The sequence below is a fragment of the Hyla sarda genome, chromosome 10 (assembly GCF_029499605.1).
Source record: "Hyla sarda isolate aHylSar1 chromosome 10, aHylSar1.hap1, whole genome shotgun sequence".
Lineage (NCBI taxonomy): Eukaryota > Metazoa > Chordata > Amphibia > Anura > Hylidae > Hyla > Hyla sarda.
In genome coordinates, this window is record NC_079198.1 from 83242102 (window position 1) to 83263112 (window position 21011).

Sequence of the window (21011 nt, forward strand, 5' to 3'; positions counted from 1 at the left end):
AGGTTGGCAGTATAGTTCCCCCCACATTAGGTTAGTAGTACAGTTCCCCCACATTAGGTTGGCAGTATAGTTCCCCCCACATTAAGATGGCAGTATAGTTCCCCCCCGCATTAGGTTGGCAGTATAGTTCCCTCACATTAGGTTGGCAGTATAGTTCCCCCACATTAGGTTGGCAGTATACAGTGGGGATCAAAAGTTTGGGCACCCCAGGTAAAACATTTTATAAATGTGCATAAAGAAGCCAAGGAAAGATGGAAAAATCTCCTAAAGGCATCAAATTACAGATTAGACATTCTTATAATATGTCAACAAAAGTTAGATTTTATTTCCATCATATAGTGATGGGACGTGCTTTCCTCTTAGGGCTCACTATTCTTTTTTGAGGGCGTCTAGGTATACTTTACCCATATGGTATTTGAGATATTCGACTAGATAGAGTCCTTGCGGAGTGATAGCCCATAAGGGTATAGGCAGGTTTGGTCTGATCAGCGTCTCATGTAGTTAATCTATTTTTGTATGCGTGATTTAGTTATTTTTAGTGTTGGGTTTGTAATCACCTGGATACCCATATCTAAATAATAATAAAAATATATACAACCCTATAGAATAATTGTTTGATGGGATTCACTATTTTCACTTGTAAGAACTTTTACACTATTCACTTGATCCACCCTTTAATTATATATATATATATATATATATTTTTTTTTTTTTTTATTTATTTATTTATTTATTTATTTTTTCTTTACAATTACCATGATTTACATTATATTATGCACTATACACATTTGAAATATTATACATTTTTTTGTTTTTATCATATGCACTTCACATAGCTCACTATTGTTATCAAGGGTTTCTATACATTGTGAAAATTCTTTTGGATAATTGGTAATTGAACTTACTTTATTACGTGTTTATTTTCTTATGTTTTATTATTATGATTAAGTATGGTGGGGATATTTCATTTATTACTTTTTCACATGTTTATATGATTCGGAATACTGTTTAGGCGCTTAGCGCATGCGCCGAGGGACACGATCCGTGATGTTGTGATCTTGTTACATTCTTGATCACTTGAGCGGTCTCTAATTACTTTTCCGGCACTTAGCACATGCGCCGAGGGACGCGCTCTGTGAGGCTGTGATCATGTGATATTCTTGATCATGTCAACGGTCTCTAATTACCATCCCTGCGCTCAGCACTTGTGCCGAAGGACGCGCTCCGTGATGTTGTGACCATGTGACACAGCTTTTGATCGTGTGAGCGGTCCCTGGGTATTGTTCCGGCGCATGCGCCCACAGCTACGTGGCCAGGCAACAGCCTGTATCACATAGCCGGGTGCGGCGCCTATGTCAGAACATGACGGGCACAGCATATGCACATACACCGGCCAGTGCTTTGACATGCGCTGTGAGGGGCCCGCCAAACCAGTGTCCACCATGATGCACACCTGACAGGTATTTTTTTCAGTTATGGGGGTATATATGGTTCCACTTTGCCGCATAAACACTACACCCCTGAGGAAGTCACATCGGTGACGGAACTCGTGGGGTCCTTTCTGTGTGGACATTGGCTGATTGAGCTATTTTACCTCCTTCCTCCGTCTGGGGTCTGCCTTTCCAGTTATTGCATTTAATTTTTTTGATGGTTTGATTTTGTGTTTATTTTTCCCTCTATGCCTGCTCTTTACATTTGCATTATTCATATTTGGATTTAGGGGTTATTATGCACATTGGATTTGTTCACTCCTCAACTGTCATTTATCTTGTTATTATCATTTTGTTGTGAGTGTAAGGAGGAACTTAGATTTAAACCCATGTCCTGTGGTGGCCACTATTGGCCCCACTGTTGTAGTTGTAACGCCGAGCGCTCCGGGTCCCTGCTTCTCCCCGGAGCGCTCGCGGCGTTCTCCTGCCTGCAGCGCCCCGGTCAGACCCGCTGACCGGGAGCGCTGCATTATCTCTGCCTGCGGGGATGCGATCCGCGTAGCGGGACGTGCCCGCTCGTGGGTCGCATCCCAATCCACTCACCTGTCCCGTTCCCCGGCTGTCACGTCCCGGCGCGCGACCCAGCTCTCTAGGGCGCGCGCGCGCCGGCTCTCTGAAATTTAAAGGGCCAGTGCACCACTAATTGGTGCCTGGCCCAATCAGTTGTAATCACTTCCCATTCCTATAAAAACCCACTTCCCCTTCCTGTCCTCGCCGGATCTTGTTGCCTTAGTGCCCTGAGAAAGTGTTTTGTGTATCCCAAGCCTGTGTATCCAGACCCTTGCCCTGACTACGACCCTTTGCTGCCTGCCCTGACCTTCTGCCACGTCCGACCTTGCTCTTGCCTTGTCCCTGTGTACCGTGCCTGTCTCAGCTGTCAGTGGGGTTGAGTCGCTATCGGGTGGAACGACCTGGGAGTTACCTGCCGCTGCAAGTCCATCCCGCTTTGGTGAAAACCAGTAACCCCTTAGATTCCGTTCCCCTGGTACGGCCCACGCCATCACCTCACTGACACAGAGGATCCACCTCCAGTGTCCTCGCCGCATACCAGTCCGGATCCTGACAGTAGTGTGACTCTTTGGAGCTTTTTTAAGTGTTTTTAACATTGTGTTGTCCCACATCATTTATTTTGATTGTTGTTATAATAAAGCTATTTATTTTTTTAATAATTGTCTAGGGTGTGTATCCTTTTATGGCATTTCAGTCTGGTTGCTTTTGTCGTTCTTAGGGTTTTGTATGCCGGATAGCACACCCCCTTGATATCTTATGGCATTAGCTTGAGCCCCCTTCTCTTTAAGTGGAACATTTGCAAAGTTCAAATGCTGATTTTTGTGGTGAGAACGTAGAAGAGGTTTTATTCTGATGACCCTTCCATGAAGACCATATTTGTGAAAGTATCTCTTTATAGTGGAATAGTGTACCACAACTCCAGTGTCTGCCAGATCTTTCTGGAGGGATTGTGCAGTCAAACCTGGGTTTTGAATAGTTTTTCTCACAATCCTGCGAGCTGCTCTGTCTGATATTTTTCTTGGTCTTCCAGATCTTACTTTAACTTCCACTGTTCCTGATGACTGCCATTTCTTAATTACATTCCGAACAAAGGATATTGACATCTGAAAATGTTTTGCTATCTTCTTATAGCCTTCTCCAGCTTTGTGAGAGTCAACTATTTCCAGTTTCAGATTTTTAGACAACTGTTTAGAAGAACCCATGGTGATGATTGTTGGGGCAAGGTCAGATGAGTCTGGGCATTTAAAACCTTTAAGATTGACATCACCTGGTCTTCCCAGATGATGATTGAGAACAATCCATGACACTGGCAGGTCTCAGCTCTGCAAATGGGGCAGTGCATGCTATAAATTCTGCCGGGTGCCCAAACCTTTGTAGACGCCATTTTTTTGTTTTCTGTTATTTTGAAAGTGTAAATGATGGAAATAAAATCTAACTTTTGTTGACATATTATAAGAATGTCTAATCTGTAATTTGATGCCTTTTTTGGAGATTTTTCCATCTTTCCTTGGCTTCTTTATGCACATTAATACAAATTTTTACCTGGGGTGCCCACACTGGGATGTCCTTAGGCAGCGGCGGCAGACGGGCCGGATAAATGTCCTCGGCGGGTCGCATGTGGCCCACGGGCCGTAGTTTGAGGACACCTGTTTTACATTGTGCATTGAATTGTGACTCTGAATGTGAATATAGTGAAACCTCTACAAAAGACAACATCTTTGAGAAGACCACCACCTGATCCAGACCAGATTTTGTGTGACGTAGAAGACCACCTTTCAGTGCAATTTTGCTTTTTTTTTTTTTTTACTGTTCATTGTATATAAGGACTGTAAGATCATTAACAACATCTGTATTCTGAATGTTAAACTGTAACTAGAAGGGAAAATTCACGTGCAGCAGATTTATTGCAGACATTTCTATGATTAAAAACACCAGTCAACACTACTGACACTTATAATAAAGCATTTTATGATAACGTTGTTGTACTGATTCTGAATATGTTATTAGTTTTAACTAGCTTGGCTCTTAACCTCTTGAGGACGTAGGGCGTATGCATACGCCCTGCATCCCAAGTCCTTAACCCCTTAAGGACCGGAGGTTTTTCCGTTTTTGCATTTTCGTTTTTTGCTCCTTGCCTTTAAAAAATCATAACTCTTTCAAATTTACACCTAAAAATCCATATGATGGCTTATTTTTTGCGCCACCAATTCTACTTTGTAATGACGTCAGTCATTTTGCCCAAAAATCTATGGTGAAGCGGGAAAAAAAATCATTGTGCGACAAAATTTAAAAAAAAACGCTGTTTTGTAACTTTTGGGGGCTTCCGTTTCTACGTAGTACATTTTTCGGTAAAAATGACACCTGATATGTATTCTGTAGGTCCATACGATTAAAATGATACCCTACTTATATAGGTTTGATTTTGTCGGACTTCTGGAAAAAATCATAACTACATGCAGGAAAATTAATACGTTTAAAATTGTCATCTTCTGACCCCTATAACTTTTTTATTTTTCCGTGTATGGGGCGGTATGAAGTTTTTAACGGTACCATTTTTGCATTGATAGGACTTATTGATCGCTTTTTATTCATTTTTTCATGATATAAAAAGTGACCAAAAATGCACTATTTTGGACTTTGGAATTTTTTTGCGCGCACGCCATTGACCGTGCGGTTTAATTAACGATATATTTTTATAATTCGGACATTTCCGCACGCGGCGATACCATTTATGTTTATTTTTATTTTTATTTACACTGTGTTTTTTCTTTTATGGGAAAAGGGGGGTGATTCAAACTTTTAATAGGGAAGGGGTTAAATGATGTTTATTCACTTTTTTTTTGCACTTTTTTTTTGCAGTGTTATAGGTCCCATAGGGACCTATAACACTGCACACACTGATCTTTTACATTGATCACTGGTTTCTCATAAGAAACCAGTGATCGATGATTCTGCCGCATGACTGCTCATGCCTGGATCTCAGGCACTGAGCTGTCATTCGGCGATCGGACAGCGAGGAGGCAGGTAGGGGCCCTCCCGCTGTCCTGTCAGCTGTTCGGGATGCCGCGATTTCACCGCGGCTATCCCGAACAGCCCACTGAGCTAGCCGGCATGCTTTCGGTTTCACTTTAGACGCGGCGTTCAACTTTGAACGCCGCGTCTAAAGGGTTAATAGCGCGCGGCACAGCGATCAATGCCGCGCGCTATTAGCCACGGGTCCCGGCCGTTGTTAGAGGCCGGGCCCGAACCGTTGTTAGAGCGGGGCCGCGCGCGCCGGGACAGAACAGACGGAGAGCGAGTCAGGTAGGGGAGCCGGGGTGCGTATCGCGAGCGGGCGTTACCCGCATCGCGAATCGCATCCCGGCTGGCAGCGGAATCGCAGCGCCCCGGGTCAGAGGACGTGACCGGAGCGCTGCCGCGGGGAGAGTGAAGCGAGCGCTCCGGGGAGGAGCGGGGACCCGGAGCGCTCGGCGTAACAGTACCCCCCCCCTTGGGTCTCCCCCTCTTCTTAGAGCCTGAGAACCTGAGGAGCAGACTTTTGTCAAGGATGTTGTCCTCAGGTTCCCAGGATCTCTCTTCAGGACCACAACCCTCCCAGTCCACTAAAAAAAAATTTTTCCCTCTGACCTTTTTGGCAGCTAAAATTTCTTTGACCGAGAAGATGTCCGAGGAGCCGGAAACAGGAGTGGGAGGAACAGATTTGGGAGAAAAACGGTTGAGGATGAGTGGTTTGAGAAGAGAGACGTGAAAGGCATTAGGGATACGAAGAGAGGGAGGAAGAAGAAGTTTATAAGAGACAGGATTAATTTGACACAAAATTTTGAAAGGACCAAGATAGCGTGGTCCCAACTTGTAGCTAGGGACACGGAAGCGGACATATTTAGCGGAGAGCCATACCTTGTCTCCAGGGGAAAAAACGGGGGGAGCTCTTCTTTTCTTATCCGCGAACTTCTTCATGCGTGATGAAGCCTGTAAGAGAGAATTTTGGGTCTCTCTCCATATGATGGAAAGGTCACGAGAAATTTCATCCACAGCGGGCAGACCAGAGGGCAAGGGGGTAGGGAGGGGGGGAAGAGGGTGACGGCCGTACACCACGAAAAATGGGGATTTGGAGGAAGACTCAGAGACCCTGAAGTTATACGAGAATTCGGCCCATGGGAGGAGATCTGCCCAGTCATCCTGGCGGGAGGAAACAAAATGTCGCAAATAATCACCCAAGATCTGGTTAATCCTTTCTACTTGTCCATTGGACTGGGGATGATATGCAGAAGAAAAATTTAATTTAATCTTGAGTTGTTTACAGAGAGCCCTCCAGAATTTAGACACGAATTGGACGCCTCTATCCGAGACAATCTGCGTAGGCAACCCGTGAAGACGAAAAATGTGTACAAAAAATTGTTTAGCCAACTGAGGCGCAGAAGGAAGACCAGGAAGAGGGATGAAATGTGCCATTTTGGAGAATCGATCAACGACCACCCAAATAACAGTGTTGCCACGGGAAGGGGGTAAATCAGTAATAAAATCCATACCAATCAGAGACCAAGGCTGTTCGGGGACAGGCAGAGGATGAAGAAAACCAGCGGGCTTCTGGCGAGGAGTCTTATCCCGGGCACAGATAGTGCAGGCTCGCACAAAGTCCCCAACATCCGTCTCCAGAGTCGGCCACCAATAGAAGCGGGAGATGAGTTGCACAGATTTCTTGATACCCGCATGACCTGCGAGATGGGAGGAGTGACCCCATTTGAGGATTCCGAGGCGTTGGCGAGGAGAAACAAAGGTCTTTCCTGGAGGAGTCTGCCTGATGGAGGCAGGAGAAGTGGAGATCAGGCAGTCAGGTGGAATGATGTGTTGCGGAGAGAGTTCAACTTCTGAGGCATCCGAGGAACGAGAGAGAGCATCGGCCCTAATGTTCTTATCGGCAGGACGAAAGTGAATCTCAAAATTAAATCGGGCAAAGAACAGAGACCACCGGGCCTGGCGAGGATTCAGCCGTTGGGCAGACTGGAGGTAGGAGAGGTTCTTGTGGTCGGTGTAGATAATAACAGGAGAACTTGATCCCTCCAGCAGATGCCTCCATTCCTCAAGTGCTAATTTAATGGCTAGAAGCTCTCGATCCCCGATGGAGTAGTTCCTGTCCGCTGGAGAGAAGGTCCTAGAGAAAAAACCACAAGTGACAGCATGCCCGGAAGAATTTTTTTGTAAAAGAACAGCTCCAGCTCCCACTGAGGAGGCATCAACCTCCAATAGGAAGGGTTTGGAAGGGTCAGGTCTGGAGAGGACGGGAGCCGAAGAAAAGGCAGACTTGAGTCGTTTAAAGGCGTCTTCTGCTTGAGGAGGCCAGGACTTGGGATCAGCATTTTTTTTGGTTAAAGCCACGATAGGAGCCACAATGGTAGAAAAATGAGGAATAAATTGCCTGTAATAATTGGCGAACCCCAAAAAGCGTTGGATAGCACGGAGTCCGGAGGGGCGTGGCCAATCTAAGACGGCAGAGAGTTTGTCTGGATCCATCTGTAGTCCCTGGCCAGAGACCAAATATCCTAGAAAAGGAAGAGATTGGCATTCAAACAGACATTTCTCAATTTTGGCATAGAGTTGGTTGTCACGAAGTCTCTGAAGAACCATACGGACATGCTGGCGGTGTTCTTCTAGATTGGCAGAAAAAATTAGGATATCGTCCAGATATACAACAACACAGGAGTATAACAGATCACGAAAAATTTCATTGACAAAGTCTTGGAAGACGGCAGGGGCGTTGCACAGTCCAAAGGGCATGACCAGATACTCAAAGTGTCCATCTCTGGTGTTAAATGCCGTTTTCCACTCGTCCCCCTCTCTGATGCGGATGAGGTTATAGGCGCCTCTTAAGTCCAATTTAGTGAAGATGTGGGCTCCTTGGAGGCGATCAAAGAGTTCAGAGATGAGGGGTAAGGGGTAGCGGTTCTTAACCGTGATTTTATTAAGACCGCGGTAGTCAATGCAAGGACGTAGGGAGCCATCTTTTTTGGACACAAAGAAAAATCCGGCTCCGGCAGGAGAGGAGGATTTACGGATAAAGCCCTTTTTTAGATTCTCCTGGACGTATTCGGACATGGCAAGAGTCTCTGGGGCAGAGAGAGGATAAATTCTGCCCCGGGGTGGAGTAGTGCCCGGGAGGAGGTCGATAGGGCAATCATAAGGCCTGTGAGGAGGTAGAGTCTCAGCTTGTTTTTTGCAGAAAACATCCGCGAAGTCCATATAGGCCTTAGGGAGACCGGTTACTGGAGGAACCACAGAGTTACGGCAAGGGTTACTGGGAACCGGTTTTAGACAGTTCTTGGAACAAGAGGACCCCCAACTCTTGATCTCCCCAGTGGACCAATCCAGGATAGGGGAATGAAGTTGAAGCCAGGGAAGTCCAAGGAGAATTTCCGAGGTGCAATTGGGGAGGACCAAAAGTTCAATCCTCTCATGATGAGATCCGATGCTCATAAGAAGGGGCTCCGTGCGGAAACGTATGGTACAGTCCAATCTTTCATTATTTACACAATTGATGTAGAGGGGTCTGGCGAGACTGGTCACCGGGATGTTGAACCTTTTGACGAGAGAGGCCAAAATAAAATTTCCTGCAGATCCAGAGTCCAAGAAGGCCACTGTAGAGAAGGAGAAGGCAGAGGCAGACATCCGCACAGGCACAGTAAGACGTGGAGAAGCAGAGTAGACATCAAGGACTGTCTCACCTTTGTGCGGAGTCAGCGTACGTCTTTCCAGGCGAGGAGGACGGATAGGACAATCTCTCAGGAAGTGTTCGGTACTAGCACAGTACAGGCAGAGGTTCTCCATACGGCGTCGTGTCCTCTCCTGAGGTGTCAGGCGAGACCGGTCGACCTGCATAGCCTCCACGGCGGGAGGCACAGGAACAGATTGCAGGGGACCAGAGGAGAGAGGAGCCGAGGAGAAGAAACGCCTCGTGCGAACAGAGTCCATATCTTGGCGGAGTTCCTGACGCCTTTCGGAAAAACGCATGTCAATGCGAGTGGCTAGGTGAATAAGTTCATGAAGATTAGCAGGAATTTCTCGTGCGGCCAGAACATCTTTAATGTTGCTGGATAGGCCTTTTTTGAAGGTCGCGCAGAGGGCCTCATTATTCCAGGACAATTCTGAAGCAAGAGTACGGAATTGTACGGCATACTCGCCAACGGAAGAATTACCCTGGACCAGGTTCAACAGGGCAGTCTCAGCAGAAGAGGCTCGGGCAGGTTCCTCAAAGACACTTCGGATTTCCGAGAAGAAGGAGTGTACAGAGGCAGTGACGGGGTCATTGCGGTCCCAGAGCGGTGTGGCCCATGACAGGGCTTTTCCGGACAGAAGGCTGACTACGAAAGCCACCTTAGACCTTTCAGTGGGAAACAGGTCCGACATCATCTCCAGATGCAGGGAACATTGGGAAAGAAAGCCACGGCAAAACTTAGAGTCCCCATCAAATTTATCCGGCAAGGATAAGCGTATCCCAGGAGCGGCCACTCGCTGCGGAGGAGGTGCAGGAGCTGGCGGAGGAGATGACTGCTGAAGCTGTGGTAGTAACTGTTGTAGCATAACGGTCAGTTGAGACAGCTGTTGGCCTTGTTGCGCTATCTGTTGTGACTGCTGGGCGACCACCGTGGTGAGGTCAGCGACAACTGGCAGAGGAACTTCAGCGGGATCCATGGCCGGATCTACTGTCACGATGCCGGCTGGCAGGTAGTGGATCCTCTGTGCCAGAGAGGGATTGGCGTGGACCGTGCTAGTGGACCGGTTCTAAGCCACTACTGGTTTTCACCAGAGCCCGCCGCAAAGCGGGATGGTCTTGCTGCAGCGGTAGTGACCAGGTCGTATCCACTAGCAACGGCTCACCTCTCTGGCTGCTGAAGATAGGCGCGGTACAAGGGAGTAGGCAAAAGCAAGGTCGGACGTAGCAGAAGGTCGGGGCAGGCAGCAAGGATCGTAGTCAGGGGCAACGGCAGAAGGTCTGGAAACACAGGCAAGGAACACACAAGGAACGCTTTCACTGGCACTAAGGCAACAAGATCCGGCAAGGGAGTGCAGGGGAAGTGAGGTGATATAGGGAAGTGCACAGGTGAATACAATAATTGGAACCACTGCGCCAATCAGCGGCGCAGTGGCCCTTTAAATCGCAGAGACCCGGCGCGCGCGCGCCCTAGGGAGCGGGGCCGCGCGCGCCGGGACAGAACAGACGGAGAGCGAGTCAGGTAGGGGAGCCGGGGTGCGCATCGCGAGCGGGCGTTACCCGCATCGCGAATCGCATCCCGGCTGGCAGCGGAATCGCAGCGCCCCGGGTCAGAGGACGTGACCGGAGCGCTGCCGCGAGGAGAGTGAAGCGAGCGCTCCGGGGAGGAGCGGGGACCCGGAGCGCTCGGCGTAACAGTTGCTATTGATGAGTCTCTCATCAGCTTTAAGGGGAGACTCAGCTTCTGGCAATACATCCCTACCAAGCGAGCACGGTATGGCGTGAAGATGTATAAACTTTGCGAGAGTACCTCAGGGTACACTTGCAAGTTTATGGTGTATGAGGGATGAGATTCCCGCATTCAACCCCCAGATTGTTCCCCCACTCTGGGTGTTAGCGGAAAAATCGTTTGGGGCCTTTTGCACCCATTGCTAGATAAAGGTTACCACCTTTATGTGGATAACTTTTATACTAGTATCCCTCTCTTCACATCCCTCGCCACTAGATCCACGCTCACTTGTGGGACAGTCCGGAAGAATCAAAGAGGCCTTCCTTCCTATCCCCTGCAGACTTCTATCCCCCAGGGTGAGTCCCGTGCCTTTTCTCATGACAACCTGTTGCTGGTCAGGTATAAGGACAAGAGGGATGTCCTTATGCTCACCACTATTCATGGGAACGGCGGCACCCCTGTCCCTGTGCGAGGTACCATGGGACCGGTCCTCAAGCACGATTGTATTCTGGACTACAATCGGTATATGGGGGGAGTTGATCTTTCTGATCAAGTCCTCAAACCATATAATGCCATGCGGAAAACACGGATTTGGTACAAAAAAGTTGCGGTCTACATGGTACAGGTTGCCATGTACAATGCTTTTGTACTGTCCCAGTACGCTGGCAATACAGGGACATTCCTGCAGTTTCAAGAGGAAGTTCTAAAGACCCTCATCTTTGGTGACCGGGTCAGAGCACCTCTGGAACTGTGGGCCCCCGGATCGTCCCCGGCCAACACTTTCCAGGTGAGGTCCCCCACACTGGAAAGAAGGGACGATCTCAGAAAAAATGCAGAGTGTGTCGCAAGAGGGGGATTCGTAAGGACACCACCACTCAATGCGACACTTCCCCCGATCATCCGGGCCTCTGCATTAAGGATTGCTTCAGGGAGTATCACACCTCCATGAAGTACTACATTTTTTATCCTTTCACCTGATTTTCATTCCCCAGAATTCAATTCCAATGTACCAGTCCAGAGTACATTGTCTTCCAAATTTTTTAACCAAAACACCCCCCCGCCCAAAAGAAAATCCCAAAACCTCTTTCCCAATACCCCTGTTATCTTTTTTTTCCCACCCAAAAAATGGGTCATGGGACACAGAGTCAACAGCATTGGGGGTTTGCAGTTGCCTCAAATGCGCAGCGCTCTCTCTTCACCTGAGCGGGGTGTGCATTTGAGGTAACAGGTTAGGGATGGCCACACACATCACATTCCCAGAATGAGGATTCAGAGCATAGGGTTTGGGGTGGGCATAATTTTTACTTTCGGCTATACTCTGGGTCATCATTCTGAGAATTAGCATATCAGTATTAAAATTGCAATTTCCCCCCCCCCCCCCCCCCATAGTACACTTCATCCATTCCTGGAAAATAGATTTAGGGAACACCCGTCTGTTACAAATGTTCACTTCACTCCTGTACACCTTCCCTAGGGGGTGTCCTGTTTGTAATATTCTCACATGTGGGTGTTCCTTTCTTGTATTTTCCTCTGAATGTATGTAACTGTTAGGTCCGTAACAAACATCGGCCTCAAATGCGAAGAGTTCTCGCTCATGAGCTCTGTCGTATTTCCAGGCGACAATTCGGAGTCACATGTTAGTTCCCAGAAAGATGAAGCAGAGCATAGGTTGAAAAAAGCTACCCTTCATCCATTCCTTGAAAATAAATTTAGGAAACACCCGTGCATTTAAAATGTTCTCTTTAGCCGTATACCCATTCCTTAGTGTGGGTACTTTCTGTAATGGTGTCACATGAGGGTGTTTCATTTTTGTATTTTCCTCTGAATGTATGTAACAGTCAGCTACTGATATGCCATAGGCCTCAAATGCAAACAGACCTCTATGACTTCTGAGCCTTGTTGTGTGCCCGCCCAACACGTTACCCCATATGTGGATGTGTTTCCCTCAACCATTGCAGTGCAAAGCACCACTTTAGTCCTCAAATCTCATCAGTGCTGTCTCACTCCTAAGCCCTGTTTTGCACCCGCATAGTGCTTTACCGCCATATATGGGGTATATTCTTATTCTGCAGAAATTGGGCTGCAAGTGGAGCTTTTTTTCTCTTACTACTTGTGAAACTAAAAAAATTTTGGTTAATACCAGCAATTTAGTATTAAAAATCAAATTTTTCACTTTTATGGCCCACTTTTCAAATAACCTGTGAGGTATAAGTACTCACTGTACCCCTTGTTACGTTCCTGGAGGGGTCTAGTTTCCAAAATGGTGTCACATGTGGGGGGTTTCTGCTGTTCTGGCTCCATGGGAGGTTTGATAATGTACATGACCCCGACTTCAATTTCAGCAAAAATCTCTCTTCAAAAAACCAATGGCGCTCCTTCTCTTCTGAGACCTGTAGTGCGCCAGCAGAACACTTAACGTCCACATATGGGGCATTTTCATAATCGGGAGAAATTGGGCTTAAAATTTTGGGGTCCATTTTCTCCTATTACACCATGTGAAAATGAAAAATTTGGAGTAACACCATCATTTAAGTGTTAAAAATAAAATTTTTCACTTTCACAGCCCACTGTTCAAAAAACCTGTGGGGTGTAAGTACTCACTGTAACCTTGTTACATTCCTGGAGGGGTCTACTTTCCAAAATCGTGTCACATGTGGGGGTGTCTGCTGTTCTGGTATCATGGGAGGTTTGAAAATGTACATGACCCCGACTTCAATTTCAGCAAAATTCTCTCTTCAAAAGTCCAATGGCGCTCCTTCTGTTCTCAGACCTGTAGTACGCCAGCAGAGCACTTAACATCCACATATGGGGCATTTTCTTAACCCCTTAAGGACTCAAGCCCATTTGGACCTTAAGGACTAAGACAATTACATTTTTACGTTTTCGTTTTTTCCTCCTCCCCTTCAAAAAATCATAACTCTTTTATATTTTCATCCACAGACTAGTATGAGGGCTTGTTTTTTGCGCGACCAGTTTTACATTGTAATGCCATCACTCACTTTACCATAAAATGTATGGCGCAACCAAAAAAATACTATTTGTGTGGGGAAATTAAAATGAAAACAGCAATTTTGTTAATTTTGGAAGGTTTTGTTTTCACGCCGTACAATTTATGGTAAAAATGACATGTGTTTTTTATTCTCTGGGTCAATACGACTAAAATGATACCCATTATAACATACTTTTCTATTACTGTTGCGCTTAAAAAAAATCATAAACTTTTTCACCAAATTAGTACATTTAAACTCCCCCTATTTTGAAGACCTATAACTTTTTAATTTTTCCGTATAAGAGGTGGTATGAGGGCTCATTTTTTATTAATTTTTTTGGAATAAAATGTTATAAAAACAGCTATTTTGGACTTTTTTTTTTTTACGTTCACGCCATTGACCATACGGGATCATTTACATTTTATTTTACTAGTTCGGATATTTACGCACGCGGCGATACCAAATATGTATATAAAATGATTGTTTTACACTTTTTGGGGGGTAAAATAGGGAAAATGGGACAATTTACGTTTTTATTGGGGGAGGGGGCTTTTTCTAATTTTTTTTTTACTTAATTTTTTAACTTTTTTAACTTTTATTTTTACACTCTTATAGTCCCCATAGGGGACTATTTATAGCAAACATTTGATTGCTAATGCTGTTCATTGCTATGTATAGGACTCAGCACTGATCAGCATTATCGGTCATCTGCTCTGGTCTGTGGGAAGGCAGATCAGAGCAGAAGACTCCCGGAAGGCAGCGGAGCCAGGTGAGGGGACCTCCGTCTGCCGTGCAGGATGATCGGATCGCCGCGGCAGTGCTGCGGGCGATCCAATCATCCTGTTAAGTGACCGCGATGCTGCAGATGCCGTGATCTGTATTGATCTCAGCATCTGAGGGGTTAATGGCGGACAAATGGGAGAAATTCGGCTTCAAATTTTGGGGTCCATTTTCTCCTATTACCTTTTGTGAAAATGAAAAATTTGGGGTAACACCATCAATTTAGAGTAAAAAATAAAATTTTCCATTTTCACGTCCAACTTCAACGCAAAGTCGTCAAACACCTGTGAGGTGTTAAGGCTCACTATACCCCTTGTTACGCTCCTTGAGGGGTTTAGTTTCCAAAATAGTATGCCATGTGGTTATTTTTTTGCTGTTCTGGCACCCTGGGGGCTTCCTAAATGCAACATGGCCCCCAAAAACCATGGCAGCAAAATTTGTTTTAAAAAATCTCACAGTTGCTCTTTCCCTCTTGAGTCATGTTGTGAGCCCACAGAGCGCTTTTTGCCAAAACATGAGGCATTTCCGTACTCGAGAGAAATTGGGTTACCATTTTTTTTTCACCTAATACCACTTTTAAAAATGAACAAAATGGGGCTACAAGAACATGTTAATGTAAAAAATGCAGATTTAGATTTTTCTCCTCTACTTTGCTGCTATTCTTGTGAAACTCCTAAAGGGTTTACAAACTTTCTGAATGTCATTTTGAATATTTTGAGTGGTGTAGTTTCTATAATGGGGTCATTTAGGGGTATTTTTCACAGAAAGGCACCACAAATCCACTTCAAACTTAACTGGTCCCTGAAAAATTCTGATTTTGAAATTTTCATGAAAATTTTGAAAATCTCTGCCATACTTTGAAGCCCTCTGATTGTTTCCAAAAGTAAAAACATGTCAACTTTATGATGTCAACATAAAGTAGACATATTGTATTTGTGAATCAATATAAAAAAAATTTTGAATATCAATTTTCCTCACAAGCAAAGAGTTTCAAAGTTAGAAAAATGCTGAATTTTCAAAATGTTCATGAAATTTTGGGATTTTTCACCAAGAAAGGATGCAAGTAACGACGAAAATTCACCACTAACATAAAGTAGAATATGTCACGAAAAAACAATCTCAGAATCAGAATAATCGGTAAAAGCATCTTAGAGTTATTAATGCTTAAAGTGACAGTGGTCAGAATTGCAAAAAATGGCTCCGTCCTTAAGGTGAAAATGAGCTGCGTCCTTAAGGGGTTAAAGGGGTTATCCACCATAAGGTGATTTTAGTACATACCTGCCAGACAGTAATGGACATGCTTAGGAAGGATGTGTGCTCATGCCCTCTCCCATAGACTTGCATTGAGGGGGCGGGGCATGATGTCATGAGGGGGCAGGGCTATGCTGACATGAGCTCCTGGCGCCGGCTGCAGAGTTTGGAACAGTTTTTTCCAAACGCTGAGAAGCAGAGTACCACTTTAAGTTCTCCCGCATGCTCCCAAATCTGGCACAGGTGCACTGATATATTTACACAAAGCTAGTTTTAAAGTTTTTGCACATGCGCGTGATTCTCTGCCATTGCGGTATTTTGTTCCGGCGCACCGGGATTACGGAGTTAGGTGACGTGGATTCCACAGGTATTATAAACTCTGTATGTTGCGTTGTCATAGGTGAGCTCACCTGTGACGTGCAGAATACGTCTACAGAATTGGTAGCTTGTTACCTGGCTGTCAATTGGATGCACAATTAGGCGCTTAGGTGTGACATCATTATTCTGTATATACAGGGTGGGCCATTTATATGGATACACCTTAATAAAATGGGAATGGTTGGTGATATTAACTTCCTGTTTGTGGCACATTAGTATATGTGAGGGGGGAAACTTTTCAAGATGGGTGGTGACCATGGCGGCCATTTTGAATCCAACTTTTGTTTTTTAAATGGGAAGAGGGTCATGTGACACATCAAACTCATTGGGAATTTCACAAGAAAAAAAATGATGTGCTTGGTTTTAACGTAACTTTATTCTTTCATGAGTTATTTACAAGTTTCTGACCACTTGACAAATGTGTTCAATGTGCTGCCCATTGTGTTGGATTGTCAATGCAACCCTCTTCTCCCACTCTTCACACACTGATAGCAACACCGCAGGAGAAATGCTACCACAGGCTTCCAGTATCCTTAGTTTCAGGTGCTGCACATCTCGTATCTTCACAGCATAGACAATTGGCTTCAGATGACCCCAAAGATAAAAGTCTAAGTAGGTCAGATCAGGAGACCTTGGGGGCCATTCAACTGGCCCACGACGACCAATCCACTTTCCAGGAAACTGTTCATCTAGGAATGCTCGGAATGCTCTGATCCAGTAAGATGGTGCACCACCACATTATGGGTGTCAGGTCTGAGCATTCCTAGATGAACAGTTTCCTGGAAAGTGGATTGGTCGTCATGGGCCAGTTGAATGGCCCCCAAGCAAGGTCTCCCGATCTGACCCCCTTAGACTTTTATCTTTGGGGTCATCTGAAGGCAATTGTCTATGCTGTGAAGATACGAGATGTGCAGCACCTGAAACTAGGGATACTGGAAGCCTGTGCTAGCATTTCTCCTGCGGTGCTGCTATCAGTGTGTGAAGAGTGGGAGAAGAGGGTTGCATTGACAATCCAACACAATGGGCAGCACATTGAACACATTTTGTAAGTGGTCAGAAACTTGTAAATAACTCATGAAAGAATAAAGTTAGGTTAAAACCAAGCACATCATTGTTTTTCTGGTGTTTCCCAATACATTTGATGTGTCACATGACCATCACATGACTGTGCATGCGCGCTGCGACTCTCACATTGCACTGTGTCTGCTCGTAGCGTATTGCCGCTCCGAGCAGGCACGTGTAAAGCCACCATGCAGGGGTCCTTCAGCGGCGGATCTGCAGCGTAAAATATGCTATGGGTCCGCTCGTGTGAACATACCCTTATAGGGATAACGGTACCCCAGGCATTGCCCTTTCCAGTAACCAGCACTTACTGTACCCTTCTACAACAAAATTTGTCGCATTTAAAGATAACCTCATAAACAACCACACATATTTGGAAGTTCCTACCATACTCACTTTTGGAAACAACATGATAATATGTAATATATATATATATATATATATATATATATATATATATATATATATACTGTATGTGTGATGTTTAAGATGTATACCTAAGACCTACAATTGTAATTAATACAACTAGCGACAAGTTGAGCAAACAAGTGTGTGTGCGAAGCCCTAGCCTAGTAGAATACATGCACAAATACAGTAAAAAAAAGTAACCAAACCTGAAAATCTACCAACCATACTCATAAATGATATACAGCATATTGCCAAAGCGATTAAGAGTGGTTTTTTTTTTGTGACAATATTTTCTATTAAAAAAATCTTAACCCTTCCAGTACTAATCAGCAGCTATATACTACAGAGGAAGTTCTTTTCTTTTTGAACTGCTCTCTGCCGACACTTCTGTCCATGTCAAGAACTGTCAAGAGCAGGATAGGTTTGTTATGGGGATTTACTCCTTCTCTGGACAGTTCCTAAAATGGACAGAGGTGTCAGCAGAGAGCACTTGTGGTCAGACAGAAAGGAAGTTCAAAAAGAAAAGAACTTCCTCTGTAGTAAACAGCAACTCATAAGTACTGGAAGGGTTAAGATTTTTAAATAGAAGTAATTTACAAATTTGTTTAACTTTCTGGCACCAGTTGTTTAAAAAACATTTTTTTTCCCCAGTGGAGTACTCCTTTAAGGCAAAAGTCAAAACAAAATAATAATAATAATAATAATTAAATAAAAAAAATGTAATAAAAAAACCCCATTGCAAGTGGCCCATTTACTGTAGTGTTATGTTTTTGTGCTATTTTCCCATAATTCTAATTCTGTTCTTTAGTCATAAATTCTCAAATATTATTTTGAAATCGTCAGCTAAAGGATGACATTTTATTATACAGGATAGCTTAACATTTACCATGTTCTTATTTCCAGGTTGCTGACGTATATAATTTCTGATATAACAATATAGAAAATACTATATTCTGTTATTCTGTAACAATATACTTGGAGGATGCTAATGAACATTCTCCCACCTCATACTGTCTACTGTAATGTCCCAAATTCTTTCAGAGAAACTGATATCCTTTGATTAAGTATTGGCCATTGTATCCAAAATGGGATTCAGTGACAATGAAATATATACCACTCTCAGCCCTGTAGTCAGAAATGTATTCCTTTCCCAAAAATATCAGTTTCCCAGCATTTTAGTATAAATGCTTCCGACATGGTTGTCTACCATATATCCTTCAAGGATTCTCTGCAGGTAAGACTGCTCACTTGCTTTTACATTTTAAGAGATAATTTCTACAGGCGTTACACAGGACATTTTTTTAATTTCTTGACAGCAGTGTACATTTAGTTTGCATCCTTTTATTGGAATATTCACATTGCAGTGCTTTCTAGCTGTGGCTTTACAAAGATGCCTAAACAATTAGAGCAAAAAACATCAAATTATTTCTGTAGCGTCTTTTCACAAGAATTGAAAAAATTATGACAAGTTTGATGAGTTTTGGTTAGGACATATTGTTATTCTTAACCCCTTAAGGACTGAGCCCTTTTTCGCAATTCTGACCACCGTCACTTTACGCATTAATAACTCTAAAACGCTTTTACCGAATATTCTGATTCTGAGAATGTTTTTTCGTGACATATTCTACTTTATTTTGGTGGTAATTTTTCGTTGTTACTTTTTTTGTCCTTTTTTGGTGAAAAGTCCAAAAATGTCATTAAAATTTTGAAAATTTAGCATTTTTCTAACTTTGAAGCTCTCTACATGTAAGGAAAATGGATATTCCAAAAACATTTTATTTGTATTCACAAATACAATATGTCCACTTTATGTTGGCATCATAAAATGGACATATTTTTGCTTTTTGAAAAAATTAGAGGGCTTCAAAGTAGAGCAGCAATTTTCAAAAATTTCATGAAAATTGCAAAATCTGAAGGGACAGATGTTACAGAACTACAACTCCCAGCATTCCTGGGCAGTCTAGGCATGCTGAGAGTTGTAGTTTGGCAACACCTGGAGGGCTAATGTTTGGGCACCACTGTAACAGTGGTCTCCAAACTGTGACCCTCCAGATGTTGCAAAACTACAACTCCCAGCATGCCCAGACAGCCTTTGGCTGTCTGGGCATGCTGGGAGTTGCAGTTCGACCTTCCTAGTGGTTGCCACAGTAAAGATCGCTTTACTGCAACTTTACTTTCCTCTTCCCTACCTGCGCCGTGATCTCCGCTAATGTCTCCGACGATTGCCGGTCCCCACGCCATCTTCTTTGCAGGTACCCTGCCTCCATCTTCTCCCCTCATTCTGCCCGACATCCAGGGGTGGGCAGAACGGGGGGTTTCCATGGCAACCCACTGTCCTGCGCTGCCATTGGCCAGAATTCATTTCTGACTAATGGTTGGGGATAGGAGGAGATCGCACCACTGCGACCTCGCTCCTATCCCTCAGGATGATGGGGACTGTCACTGACAGCTCCGATCATCCCTATTTTCCAGGTGATCGGGTCACCAGAGACCCGATCAGCCCGGAATAGCAGAAAATCGCATGTCTGAATTGACATGCGATTTTCTGCGATCGCCGACATGGGGGGGGGGTCTCAGGACCCCCCTCGGCGATGTGCCGGGATGACTGCTGAATGATTCCAGCAGGAATCCCGGTCCGCAACCGGATAGTGGCGGGGACCAGAATTCCCACGGGCGTATGCATACGCCTACATCCTTAAAGACTCGGGATGCAGGGCCTATGCATACGCCCCAAGTCCTGAAGAGGTTAAAGGGGTACTCCAGTGGAAACTTTTTTTTTTTATCAACTGGTGCCAGAAAGTTAAACAGATTTGAAAATTACTTCTGTATAAAATCTTAATCCTTCCAGTACTTATCAGCTGCTGTATGCTCCACAGGAAGTTGTTTTTCTTTCTGGAATTATTTTCTGTCTGACCACAGTGCTCTCTGCTGACACCTCTATCCATGGCAGGAACTGTCCAGAGTATAAGCAAATCCCCATAGCAAACCTCACCTGCTCTGGACAGTTGCTGATACGGACAGAAGTGTCAGCAGAGAGCACTGTGGTCAGACTGAAATTTACTCAAAAAAGAAATACAACTTCCTGTGGAGCATACAGCAGCTGATAAGTAATAGAAGGATTAAGATTTTTAAATAGAAGTAATTTACAAATCTGTTTAACTTTCTGGCATCAGTTGATTTTCCTTTAATGAACTTTACCAATACAAAATGCATTATCTATTGCTAGAGTTCCCAGCAATGAGAATTATTTGTATGGGTACCTAAACCCCCAATTCTTCCTTACTATCATATGCATAGTGAAAAGGGGTTCTATGGAATAGGTGTTAAAAATGCATGCAACTGTTTGGAAGAAATAAGGCACTTAAATCTTCCTAGTGTTTGATAGCCCACTATAATTTGAGGTAGGTGATAAATATTGTCAGTGCACATACCCTTTTAAATGGGCACTGTCAGATACAAAAACTTTTGATATGTTGTAAAGTATGCAAAACCAATAGGTTTGTTTTACAATTGCTTTCATTAGAAAATCTTCAGTATTTCATACTGAAAAAGCTAGTCAAACAACTGCCCCCCCTGCCTGCTTGGACACATACTAGTCCTGCTGTGTCCATGCATCATCACCTATGTCATGGACACACTTTCCTGATTGACAGCTGTGAGCGCAGGGCTCACTGCTGGAGGAAAAATCCTCCCACTGTCAGCTTGTG